This window comes from Dipodomys merriami, unplaced genomic scaffold, assembly GCF_024711535.1.
Source record: "Dipodomys merriami isolate MVZ:Mamm:240054 unplaced genomic scaffold, mDipMer1.0.p SCAF_56, whole genome shotgun sequence".
NCBI classification, from domain to species: domain Eukaryota; kingdom Metazoa; phylum Chordata; class Mammalia; order Rodentia; family Heteromyidae; genus Dipodomys; species Dipodomys merriami.
The window spans coordinates 7331255-7343883 of record NW_027206135.1 but is presented as its reverse complement, the minus strand read 5'-3'; positions in this window follow the sequence as shown (position 1 = coordinate 7343883).

The window sequence follows — 12629 nt, the reverse complement described above, 5'->3', positions numbered from 1 at the left end:
ATGTTTTTTTTTAATTTTTTGCCAGTACCAGGGTTTGAATTCAGGGCCTCATGCTTGCTCTGCTTAGCCCTCTACCACTTAAACCACACCTCCAGCCCAGCTTTTTGCTAGCTGGCTTCAAACTCTGATCCTTCAGATGTCGTCTTATTGTGTAGCTAGGATTTCAGGCATAAGCCACTGGTGCCCAGTTCAGTACACTTTTAATGAGTACCTACTGCATTCCAGAGACTAAGAATGCAGCTGTGAACAAAATCAACATGTCTCTGCACTTGGGAAGCTTGCAATCCAGTAGGCAGAGCCAGAAACTGAACAAATAAGCATAAATGTTTGATTAAAACTGTGCTAAACTGTACAGAAGAAAATCACTGATAACCATAAACAAGAATAACAAAATGTCACTGTGGGAGGGCAACACAAAGGGCTTCTTTGAGGAAGGGCTATTCAAACTGCAACCAGCAAGGAGAGTACAAATTAATAAAATGGCAGTTGGGAGATGCTGCATGCTGAGGAACTGGCAAGTATGAAAGCTCTTCTGGAAAGATCTTGGTTTATGTGAACATCTAAAGGAAAGATCCCCACAGCCAGAGGGTAATGAGCAAGCAGGACCCTGGGCTGAGACAGTTGCAGAGGTCAGGTCAGGCAGAGTCTGGTAGGACATGGTAAGATTTAAATTTTAATTATAAATGTGAAAGGAGGCTACTGAAGAGCTTTAAGAAAAGAAATGACATGAGCTGACTTGCATTTTTAAAGGACTAGTTTGGTATTGCATGGAGCACAGAGAAAAGGGGGAAGGAGGGGGGTGAAGAAGTTCTTCCTAGCAGTAGATGATGGCAGTCTGGAATGGAAATGAAGGGGGAGAGAGAGAGAAGTAGGTGGAACCAATACATATAGAGGAGCTAAAATCTTGAGGGCTTAGTGCCCTTGGCTGAGGGAGGGTCAAGGGTGCCACAGAGGCTTGTTACTCAGATCTAAGTAACAAGACACCTCAAGGTGTAATTCACCCAAATTAGCAATGAAGACAGAAGATCACATAGGATGGGGTCAAGAGTTCATTTGTCTTTAAAAATATATGGAAGCCGAACAATATATTGGGTTGAATCACATAAAAACCATCATACTTACAAGTTTAAAAAAAAATGGTCAAGATCTGGGCACTGGTGGTTCACACCTGTAATCTTAGCTACTCAGGAGACTGAAACCTGAGGATCTCAGTTCAAAGCCAGCCCAAGCAGGAAAATCTATGAGTCCCTTATCTCCACTTGACCACCAGAAAACTGGAAGTGGCTCAAAGTGGTAGATCACTATCCTTCAGCAAAAGAGCTAAGGAACAGAGCCCAGGCCCTGAGTTCAAGCTCCATGACTGATCAAGAAAACTGGCCAAATATAGGTAATTTCAGTGGAACCTAGTAATTTAAGTGTAAGTTGACTTAAAGAAAAGACCATTTCTGCATGATTCCCTTCCCAACCTATGCTTATATAGTCAAGTAGTTTTAGTTTGTTTGTTTCACATTGCAAATCAGTTATCAGAGTCCTTCATCATGAAATTGAGGATGGGGGGGTTGCAAGATGTCTTTGGACAAAGAGGATCTCTTACCTTTAACTCAAATTGTTCTGGGCCCGAAGTGTCCTGGTGAGTTCCTCAGCCACCTGGCTTGAGTCCTGCTTATCATTTCCAGATAATCCTGGAACATTTAGAATCTGAGGATAATATTGGAGATGCTAGAGCTGCATTGGGAGACAAGAAGAACTGCTCCTGACCTCATCACCTCTGACTCCATCCTACCTCATGGCCAGTCCTGAAGCATAGAAGGTCCCACACAGAATGTCTAGGTAGAGTCTCTGGATGTGGTCTAGGAGAAGACTTCCCATAGGGACAGAGACTTGATCAAGTGGACATGGTCAAACACAGAAGGACAATGCATCATTCATTACAAAGCATCTGGATTATTAGATGCTGTGATTGTCCCTCAGAAGCAAATAACATCTGCCAGGTCAAATGTCATTGGGTATCTTTTTATGTAAGAACATCAAGACTTGCTGCTTGAGGGCAAGAGGCTGGGAAAATGAGACCCCAATATGCCAGTGAAGAAGGCATTGCCAGTACCGGCCTGTATAAGAGCTCACAACTTACAGAGCTACAATAGGGCTAAAAGTAGACTGTGTTCCTGGCTGCTGGGAAGGAGATGTCCTAGATACTTCTAAGGACCAATAGATTACCTATGAAAGAGAGAGGCAGACAGATGAGGCCAGCAGAAGACTGGATCTTCAGGCAAAGATATTCCTAGTCCTAGAGATGCTATAGGCTGCTGTACCCTATCCCCTGACACTCTGACCTCCCCTCACTGCAAAGCCTCCTGTGAGGTTGTGCAACAGCCCGGTTTTGAAGGACACACAAACACAATCACCAAGTTGTCCCCTTGCCTCAGGGAGCCAGCATGGCATCAGTGCTGCCAGCAGAGCCAGGCCTCATTCCTAGAGGGTTGAGTCAGCCAGGTCTGAACACTAAAGAGAAGAGGCATCTTGCAATGTCCAAGCTGAGGAAGTTTGTGGAAAAGGAGAGGAAACAAGCACTGGTGGTCAGTTGGACAACAGAAGAAATAAGGACGTTTGACCTGGAGAATGGATATCCAGCTAGGAAACAGATGACACACATATTTCACCCGTTCTAACTTTAGCCCTAGGAGACCTTAAGGTTGGCAGGGGAGGCAGGGGTAGGGGGAAGGGAGTGCTTCTATCAACAGCTTCTACCCACAGCCTCCATTTCAGACAGACTGGAATCTTGCCTGCCCAACCCCCACTGGAGACTCTCATGCACTCTGTCCCCTTTTCCAGGCTCTTCTGTCTCCCAGCCTGGTATGCTCCATCCATCTTCCTTTCCAAGCAAGTGATTCAAGGCCCAACCCCAGGCACACCTACTCAGAGGCTTTCCCTCCAGTGATCCCTTGGCGTCAACTCTCCCGGCTTACTCAAAGCTGAATCAACAGCTAAGTGCTTCATTCTTTAATTTCCCAAAATGAGTTCAGTTGCCTCCCTGGGGAGTTTGGTCACGCTCCTGGAAGGGTCAGGTTTAATATCCCAGCCCCATCACTCACACACAGTAAGAGCATCCTCAAGGCTTACTTAATGAAATGGTTCATGCAGCAGGCAGGAACATTCTGGTGAACAATGCGTTGTTGTTATTCATGGAAGAAGATGAGTCTCAGGTTGGGAGATTCCACTGCTAAATCTCCTGATTCTGAGCAGCATGATGAGTGGGATAAGCTCTGAACCCCGAGAGCATTTTAGATGACTGTCAGTATACAATAGCTTCTCACTTCTTCTCAGGCTCAGGGCCTGGAGGTACATCCCCCCTATCCTATTGTTTCTTTGAAACAATATTCATTGACTATCTGCTATATGCCTGACATCTTAAGAGGAATTAGGTATAGTAATGAATGCCAGGTACTGGTGGCTTATGCCTGTGATCCTAGCTACTCAAGAGGCTGAGATCTGAGAATCACTTTTCAAAGCCAGCCAAAGTCCATGATACTCTTATCTCCAATTAACCACCAGAAAATGGGAAGTGGCACTGGGACTCAAAGTGGTAGAGTGCTAGAGCCTTGAGCAAAAAGCTCAGGGACAGAGTCCAGGCCCTGAGTTCAAGCGCCATGAATGACAAAAATAAAAAGTATATTAGTGAATAAATAAATATCCCTGTCTTATACTTCGTCCTGAGGAGCTAATAGGGTGAGGATAAAGTGAGTCAATTAGCAACCATCACAACATAAGAATTGTATAGTATGTTAGGGACAAGATAGACAATTGCAATTGCAAATAAGGCAGCTGTGATAGACCTCACTGAGAACATAATTAAACCAAGATTTGAAGATGAGGACTCAACCATATAGAAATCTGGAGAGCCATTCTGGACAAATAAAACAGCCAGGGGAAAGTCACAAGATGTCTGAGAAGCAGACCGGAGCCAGTGTGGCTGGAATGGAGAGTCAAGGGGAAGATGAGTAACAGATTTGGTCCTCTGGGAACAGTATAAGGACTTTGACCTTGAAAAATCATTTGAGGGGTTTGAGCAGGAAAAAGATTTAATTATCATTCTGCCTTCCCTTTTGAGACTGAGCTGTAGAGGAAAAGGGAGGAAGCAGGGTGATCGGCCTGGGCAATCTTGCTGTGACCAAGGCAAGACTTATAGAAGGCTAAGGACCTGTGAGGTAACAGGAGAGAGGTCAGTTCCAGACCTTCTTTAAAGGCATAAGCCAGGACGTCCTATCAGCATGGGGTGGGGGAATAGGGAGAAAAAAAATGAATTAAAGAAGCTGGACGCCTACGATTCATGCCTGTAATCCTAGCTACTCAGGAGGCTGAGATCTGAGGACTGAGGTTCAAAACCAGCATGGGCAGGAAAGTCCATGAGATTTCTATCTCCGATTAACCACCTGAAAACAGGATGTGGCACTGTGGCTCTACTGGTAAGGCACTAGCTTTGAGCAAAAGAGCTCAGGGACAGTGCCAAGGCCCTGAGTTCAAGTCCCACGACCAACAATAAGATGGAAGGAAGGAAGGAAGGAAGGAAGGAAGGAAGGAAGGAAGGAAGGAAGGAAGGAAGGAAGGAAGGAAGGATAGGAAGGAAGGAAAGGAAGAAGGGAAACCATGGGACCTATAAAGCTCAAAAGCTATGTACATATGACCATATAAGATGATGCTAAACAATATGAACCCTAAGATGTGAAAACAAGAGGTTTTTCTTTGTCAATTGTTGTTAATGTACTATGTGATTTTTTTTGTTTCTTTTGTCTGTTCTTCTCTATATGTTATATCCCCTGTTGTCACTGCATTGAATTTTGGTACCTTGCATCTTGCATATACCATTATCTAATCTGGGGAGGGGAAGGGGAATAGCAAAATGCTGAAACAAGGACACAGGATGACCCATTGCAACAATGAGACTCACAAGACACTATGTTGGAACCGAACTTTACAACTTCTGAGAGGGAGGAGTGGGAGAGGTGGGAGAGAAAAGAGATAGTAGGAGAAAAACAAAGAGGGTGGGGTAACAATATTTGACAAGAAATGTACTCATTACCTTATTCATGTAACCATAACCCCTCTGTACAGCACCTTTACAATAAAATAAAAATTTAAAAAAGAAACAGCTAAAAAAAGAAAGAAAAAATGATGAGAAAAAGAAAGAAAAAAGAGATAGAGAAAGAAGGAAAGATAGAAAGAAAGAAAGAAAGAAAGAAAGAAAGAAAGAAAGAAAGAAAGAAAGAAAGAAAGAAAGAAAGAAAAAGAGAGGGGGGAGGGAGGGAGGGAGGAAAAGAGAGAAAGTAAAAAAGGAATTAAAGAATAGAACTACCAACTGCTGAGAGGAAAAAGACAGTGGCGTAGATTTAGGGGTGACACAAGGCAGTGTTTGGGCCATGCTACTTTTCATCTGTTTGTCAAATATTTAAGCAGGCAGCACCTGTGTAGGAAAGATGCCTATAACAGGAGCAGGATTTTGGGTGCAGCTTTTAGGTAGATCTCCAAGTAGGAGATTGTTCCTGTCCCCATGGTTCCCCCTCTCAGACTGTGTACTCCATTCCTGGAAAGGCTAATGTTTACCAAAAGGAAAGAATCAAGTTTCCTCACAGGAACAATGTTATAATAGCAGGTTAAGCTCCTGACCAAGAATCTGTTGCTCAATTTTTTTACTAGTAGTAATCGTAGAGTATTTCCTCAAGTCCTCAACTAACCATGAAGGAGAAGCTTGCTTGCTTTATAGAAAAGAGATTCAATAATCTCCTAGTTAGAGAAACGGGACAAACACAACCTAGCCTGTAGACCTGGCTCCATGCTGGAAAGCCCAGAGCATGAGTAACACTGTTGTTTCGATCCTGCCTGACTTTACTCATTCTTCCATGAGCCTCTTAGAGAGAAAGTTTCACAAGCACTTCTAAGAAGTGTTTGGGAAAAAAGATGTGGCTCCTTCCACCCCCATTTCCCTGGAGTTATCACCAAGCATTGACTACTGTCATCACTTCAAGTATGCAGAGGAGTCATTAATACAAACTTTATCCATCACATTAAGGTCTTTGGAGGTGGTAGCTGTTCTGTTTTGTTTTGTTGGTGCTGGTCCTGGGGCTTGAACTTAGGGCCTGGTTGTTGACCCTGAGATTTTGTGCTCAAGGCTAGGGCTCTATCAGTTGAGCCACAGCTCCACTTTCTTTAATTGTATATAAGGGTCTCACAGACTTTCCTTCCTGGGCTGGCTCTGAACTGCTATCCTCTAATTCCAGCTTCCTGAGTAGTTATGATGACAGGAGTAAGCCACCAGTGCCCAGCACCAGGATTTACCCATTAGTTCAGAGAGACTTTCTGAGCTCTCATGGGAATAGATGTTGAGAATGGAGGACACAAGGCCTCCATCTTGAGAGAAGCCTAGACTGATGGAGATGGAGAGTATTAGGATGTTTTCAAGACAGGGTAAAGCTAAGAAACACCTTTTCTTGTCAGGGGCAGAGGAGAGGCTGGAATAATGGGACAAATCAAGACCAGTATGTTTTCTGTGGAGACAGGCTGAGAATGAGGATGAGGAGAAAGGGAGGAGGGCTATACAGACCAGGAAAGATCACTTTGGCCAAGGGGCTGAGATAAGGAGAAAGGAGAAGCTTGTGGTACAGAAAGAATGGGGAAGGGCTGGGAAGGTAGCTCAGTGGTAGAGCGCTTGCCTTGCATACCTGAAGCCCTGGGTTCGATTCCCCAGCACCACATAAGCAAAAAGAAAAAAAGCCGGAAGTGTCGCTGTGGCTCCAGTGGTAGAGCGCTAGCCTTGAGCTGAAGAGCTGAGGGACAGCGCCCAGGCCCACAGTTAGGGCCCCACGACTGGACCCCTCGCCAAAAAAAAAGAAAGGATGGGGAAGACTGATAGAAATGAGTCTCCAGGCAAGCAGAGTACAGGGCCTGGAAGGCTACTTGATTCTCCTAAAAAGTTGAAGCAAGGGTCTGGGAAGGTGGCTCTATGGTAGAGCGCTTGCCTTGCATGCATGAGGCCCTGGGTTCGATTCCTCAGCACCACATAAGCAGAAAAAGGAAGTGGTGCTGTGGTGCTAGCCTTCAGCTGAAGAGCTGAGGGACAGTGTCCAGGCCAAATCCAGACCGCACACCAACAGAAAAAAAAAAAAAGTTGAAGCAAATGTATGCCGTGTTGGAAAGATCCCTCCTCAGCTGTGTGGACACCCTTCAGGGGGTCTGTCTACCAGCAATGCTCTGACATGGTCCGTGCCACAGAAGGCACTACAATGGGCACTGGTCCCAGCTCGGCCTAGCTGCCAACTGTTAAGAACGGGTGGATGGGACAGGACTCGCCCTGATGCAGGGAGGTGTCCCTGAAGATTCCAGCAGCTGGCCCAGGTCCTGCCAAGCTTGTGTTTCAAGTGCTTCCTCTTATTAGCAGTATCGCTATTACTAATGGAGACTGTTGTCAAAGTTAATACCTGTGTGTGTAGTCCAGGCTTCACTGGCTAGGCTCAATACATGCTGCTTCCCATCTCCCTGTGGTGAGCTGTCTCCAAATTCAATCCCATGGCTTCGTTCTTCCCACATTATCCCCTTCCCTGTGGCCTTCTCAGTGCCTCAGCCTCTACCCCCCACATCTGTGTGCCGAGACAACCTCCCACAAGAGGTTGTAGAAGATGGATCTACACATTGGGGTTGTAGAAGATTAGAGAGCAACGATTTTCTGTGCCCCTGCCATGCACCAGGCTATGTAACATTCACAAAACATAAGATACCCTTCCCACTATTCCATTTCACAGATGAAGAAATTGAGGCTATAGAAACTTACTAATCACTATGAACCCAGATCTGTCTGAATCCCAAACAGAATCCCTTGCATATGAGTGTATGGCTATATCACAAATTGTAATTTTTCTACTTCCTTCTCCTTCCTCCCCTAAAAAGACCACTGTCACCTCACTCAGCCTTCCTGAAAACGAGTTCTGCAGTTTTACTCCATCCTCTCCTGCTCATTTTCCTGCCTTCAGTAAAGGCCATAGTCTCCATACTCAGTGTCCTGTCCTACCCACACTTCCAAAATGTATACAAGATAGCTACTAAGGGCAATAACCAGAGGGGTGTCTGCAGGCACTGAGACCACACTCAAAATCTTCCAGATTTCCCAGAGCTGCCTCCACAGCCCTTTCCTTCCCCTGCAGTACGTTATTTCTACCTAAGAACCACGGATTGTCTGGAGTCAGTTTTGTTCCCACACACCAGGAATGAATGAAACCGTTTCTCCAGATAAGCCAAGCAGATGAAGAATGCAAACTCCAGAGCAGGGTTTCCCACCAAGCATGGCCAGAGGAGGCTCCTGAGAAGCTTAAAAACAGGGATAAAGTCCTGATGCATTCCTCCACCTCCAGACAGGCCACAGCCTAAACCCCCAGGGGCTTGGTAGTTTTATAACTCTGAATGGACAACTGGGTAATTCCCCCAAACTCCCTTATTTCTGGTGATTTGGACAACAAAATCCCCTCCCAGTTAGTTTCTACAAATTGAAATATAATGAGTAGCATGTCTGGTCATAATGTAAGAGGAGTGCATAGGATTCACTAGGATTCCACCTTGATCATGGCTTGAGAATTTGAGACTTAAAAGTAGATGGCTGAAGAATGACTTCCTAAAAGCCTGGGATGGATATCAGAGAAGGACCTGAATCTGTGAGGATTCAGGAAGTGCTGCTGGTATAGATTCCTCCCACCAAGTGCCTTAGAAGGCAAATTCTGACAGCTACTAAAAGAGTAGTGTTGGTTCCCAAGGACCTGTAAATTACCTAAATACTCGTGTGTGTGTGTGTGTGTGTGTGTGTGTGTGTGTGTGTGTGTGTGTCTGTGTCTGTGTCTGTGTGTGTGTCTGTGTCTGTGTCTGTGTGTTGCTACTGGGGCTTAAACTCAGGGCCGTGCTTTCTCTTCGTGTTTTTTGCTCAAGGCTGACACTCTCCCACTTGAGCCACATCTCCACTTGCAGATTTTTGGTGTTTAATTGGAGATAAAAGACTCTCAGACTTTTCTGTCCAGGTTGGCTTTGACCAGAATCCTCAGATCTCAGCCTTCTCAGTAGCTAGCATTACAAGAATAAGCCACTAGAACCTAGCTACTTCTAAATACATTTTCAGTGACTAGAGGAACTAGAACTTAGCCCTGGCAAGGCTGAGGAGAGATGCGAAGGGCAGAACTAGGAAGATGAATGAAGACAACTGATTTTATGCTACTTGCACCTCTCAGGAAGAAACAGGTAACCATGGGATTGTCACGATTTCCACCCTGAGGCAGCTCTTGTGTCCAGCCCTCTGCTTGCTTTCCTAGTGCTATTGGATAAACATCCCTCAAAAGCTATATGGTGGGCTGGGAAGTTGGCTCAATGGTAGAGTGCTTGCCTTGCATGCATGAGGCCCAGGGTTTGATTCCTCAGCACCACTTAAGTAGAAAAAAGCCAAGTGGCTCAAGTGGTATGGCACTAGCTTTGAGCTGAAGAGCTGAGGGACAGCACTCAGGCCCAGAGTTCAGCCCCAGGCGGACAAAAAAAAAAAAGCCACATGGTGGAAGTTTGATTTAAACTCATGTGTGATTGGACGGGAGTGGAACTTTGGGAGGTGGAGTAAGTAGAAGGAAGTTTGATCGTGTAAGACATGTCTTTCAAGGAGATGTTGGGGTCCCAGGTCCTCCTCTTTTTCTCATCGCTGTTTCAAGGTGAACTTTTTCCTCCAGCATGTGCTTCCACCATGACAGACTGCTTGCCGTCTTGCTAAAGACTTAGAGGTAACTAGGCCAAGCAACCCCAGGCTGAAATCCCCGGAACTATGAGCCAAAATAAAGCTTCCTTCTTTTGAAATTCATCATCTCAGGCATTTTGTGGCAGTGATGCAAGGCTGACTGACACACCTTGTCACACTGCCCACCTAAATTTTGCAAGCCAGATATTCAATACAGACACTGTTTAAAAGCAAATCACACAAACTTACAAAATTAAGTGAGTTGCAATAAAACATGGGTAGGCACCAGAAATTCACCACTTGATCATTGCACTACAGTTCTCTAAGCTCCAGAGGACCATTTCTACTCTATATGAATTGTGGAAATATTACACAATGCTGCACTACTGAATATTTCCTCCAAGTCCATGCTGGTAACATCGTGTGAGAGCCTGAAAGCAGATTCAGTGAAACTTGAGAAATGTTACAAATCAGGTCTTTCCTGACTTTTCCCCCCTCCCCCAAGGCCACACTGCTCCAGAAGCCCCTGCTGAACATCTAGCACCACAAGTGCTCTCCTACACTGAACAAGGTTTCAGGCAGGAGAAATGAACAAAAAGATCAAGGTGTTTGTGCAGCAAAATCAATGGAATGAGCTGCATGCCAGTGACTCACACCTGTCATCCTACTCAGGAGACTGAGATCTAAGGATTGAAGTTGGAAGCCAGCCTAGACTGGAAAAGTCCATAAGACTCTTAACACCAATTAACCACCAAAAATCCAGAAGCAGAGCTGTGGCTCAAGTGGGATATTGCCAACTTTGAGCCATAACACTGAAGTATTATACCCAGGTCTTGAATTCAAGTCCCAATACTGGCACAAAAAGAAAAAAAATCATTGAAGTAGAAGAGTCTCTCATTCCTGGTTCTGGGATATGAAGCTGAGTGAGGGTTGCAGTCAGTCTGGCATTTAGGAACTTCCCTGGCATCTCAGTTGACTCATTCTAACAGGAAGTTGTTGACAGAGTCTTTCTGAAATCTCTCTTGCATCTTCTTAATGATGTTCTCTTGTAGAGTCTCACAGTTTCCACCCCTCAAGTGAAGGGTAAATCTGAGTTGGTTCTTGGTTCCCACAAGGCTGGCTGTACAGCACAACTTGTACAGCCAGATGGCTTCCTCTCTCCCTTAACCACCCTGCAGAAGGCTGGAATGGAGGCTCCACAGAGCAGCCTCCCAGAATCAATGTTGTCAGTCCTCAGCCTCAGGACAAAAGTGTGCCCAGCACAATACCTTGCTGAAGACCTAACTCTATTTGTGAGTAAGTCACCAGAAGGGTGCTCATAAACGTGAGAACATAAATGAAAGAACAGATAGTATTCTGTTCCTTTCCTGTTCAACTCCCTTCCCTCCACCCCCTTGTCCAGTCCCCAGCCCAGTCCCAAGCCTAGTTCCCCAGTTCAGTTGTTCTGGTTTCCTGTGTCTCCCCAATTATCTCATTTCTTCTTACAAGCTTTGTCAAGGCAGAGGCAACAACATCATCACCCCTTTGCCAGCAGCCATCTTAAAGGATTCAGGGGGCTTCTTAAACACAGACACTCATGCAAACACCACTTCATGTGGTCCTAGGGTAGGAGCAAGAACTAGGAAGAAGAGCTTCTCCAAAGAAGAGGAGATAAGGCTTCTCAACAAGCAGATGGCTAGGAAGTCAGAACTAAGTGTCCTCAGAGGATCTTTCTGAGGATCCCCTACCCTTACACTGGCCAGATGTCCAGTTATGTGCCTGTTAGAACTGTTTTGTGTGGATTACAACCACTTGGTCCATTCGAGCATGTGAATTGGAAAGGTGGATGCGGTGAGCTCCCTAAGAGGAGATCTTGGGCCAAGGGAGTTCTATTCATTCCAATAGAAGAAATGTTCTATTGTATTCTGACAATCAGAGAGGCTGACTAGCCTGCTTTGGGAGGTAGTGAACTATACCAGTGGAGGTTAGGCAAAAAGAGACTGAAACATGTTTTGTCTGGAATGCTGTAGAAGGAAGTTAGATATCAGAGAAATAGCACGATAACCTGATGTCAACTATACTTAAGCCACATCCTGAGTTATTACTTTTGTTGCCTTAGTTGAGATATCAAATCCCCCTGTGTGTAATAGGAGAGGTCCATTGTCTCACCAGTCGAGGATAAAGAGATAAACGTAATATTTTAAAGCATCTGCCACTTGAAGGGTGTTCAAAAACGTGACTCCTCTTCCCATCAAAAGGGGGGCTGGGTGAGATGGCCTTCTACACTAGTGACCCTGACTCCCTTCCTGGCTGCTGGGAAGGAAAGCATACAGGGAAGAAAGAAAGAAGTCAGGATCGCCAGGATGGGGACAAGGGAACAGTTAGATAGCTCTGATAGCTGTTTCCTCTTGGGCCCTTACAAAACGCAGAGGGGAAGTAGGGTTCTAGATTTAAAGTCCAGACTGAGGGGCCTGCATTTCCCCACCTGTACTAAGGAGATCAGATGTCCCCTTTTGCCTCTGACTTCCCCCGCAAGAAAGCAGTGGAAGGGGATGGTGGGAATGAGGGAGGTGGCTAGGAGCAATTCCCCATTCCAGAGCAGGCCCCTCTCCTTCCCACGCCCAACCCTCCCTCCGTGGAACACCCGCGCAGTCACCTCAGTCTCAAAGCTTCTTTATTGTGCTAACACTGTTGCCTGGGATCCCAGATCTCACACGTAAAGCAATTCAGTCCAGACTCCCACCCACCTGGGGCCCCGGGGCCCTCTGCCTTGGCTGGGGACACCCGGCCTGCTCCTCTGCGGCTCTCGGATAGGACTGGCTTCCTCCTCCTTCCCTCCCTCCGATTCCCCCAGCCCCAAGCCCAGAGGTCCTGGGGGCGGAGGGGGGGGGGGATGTTGCTGGAG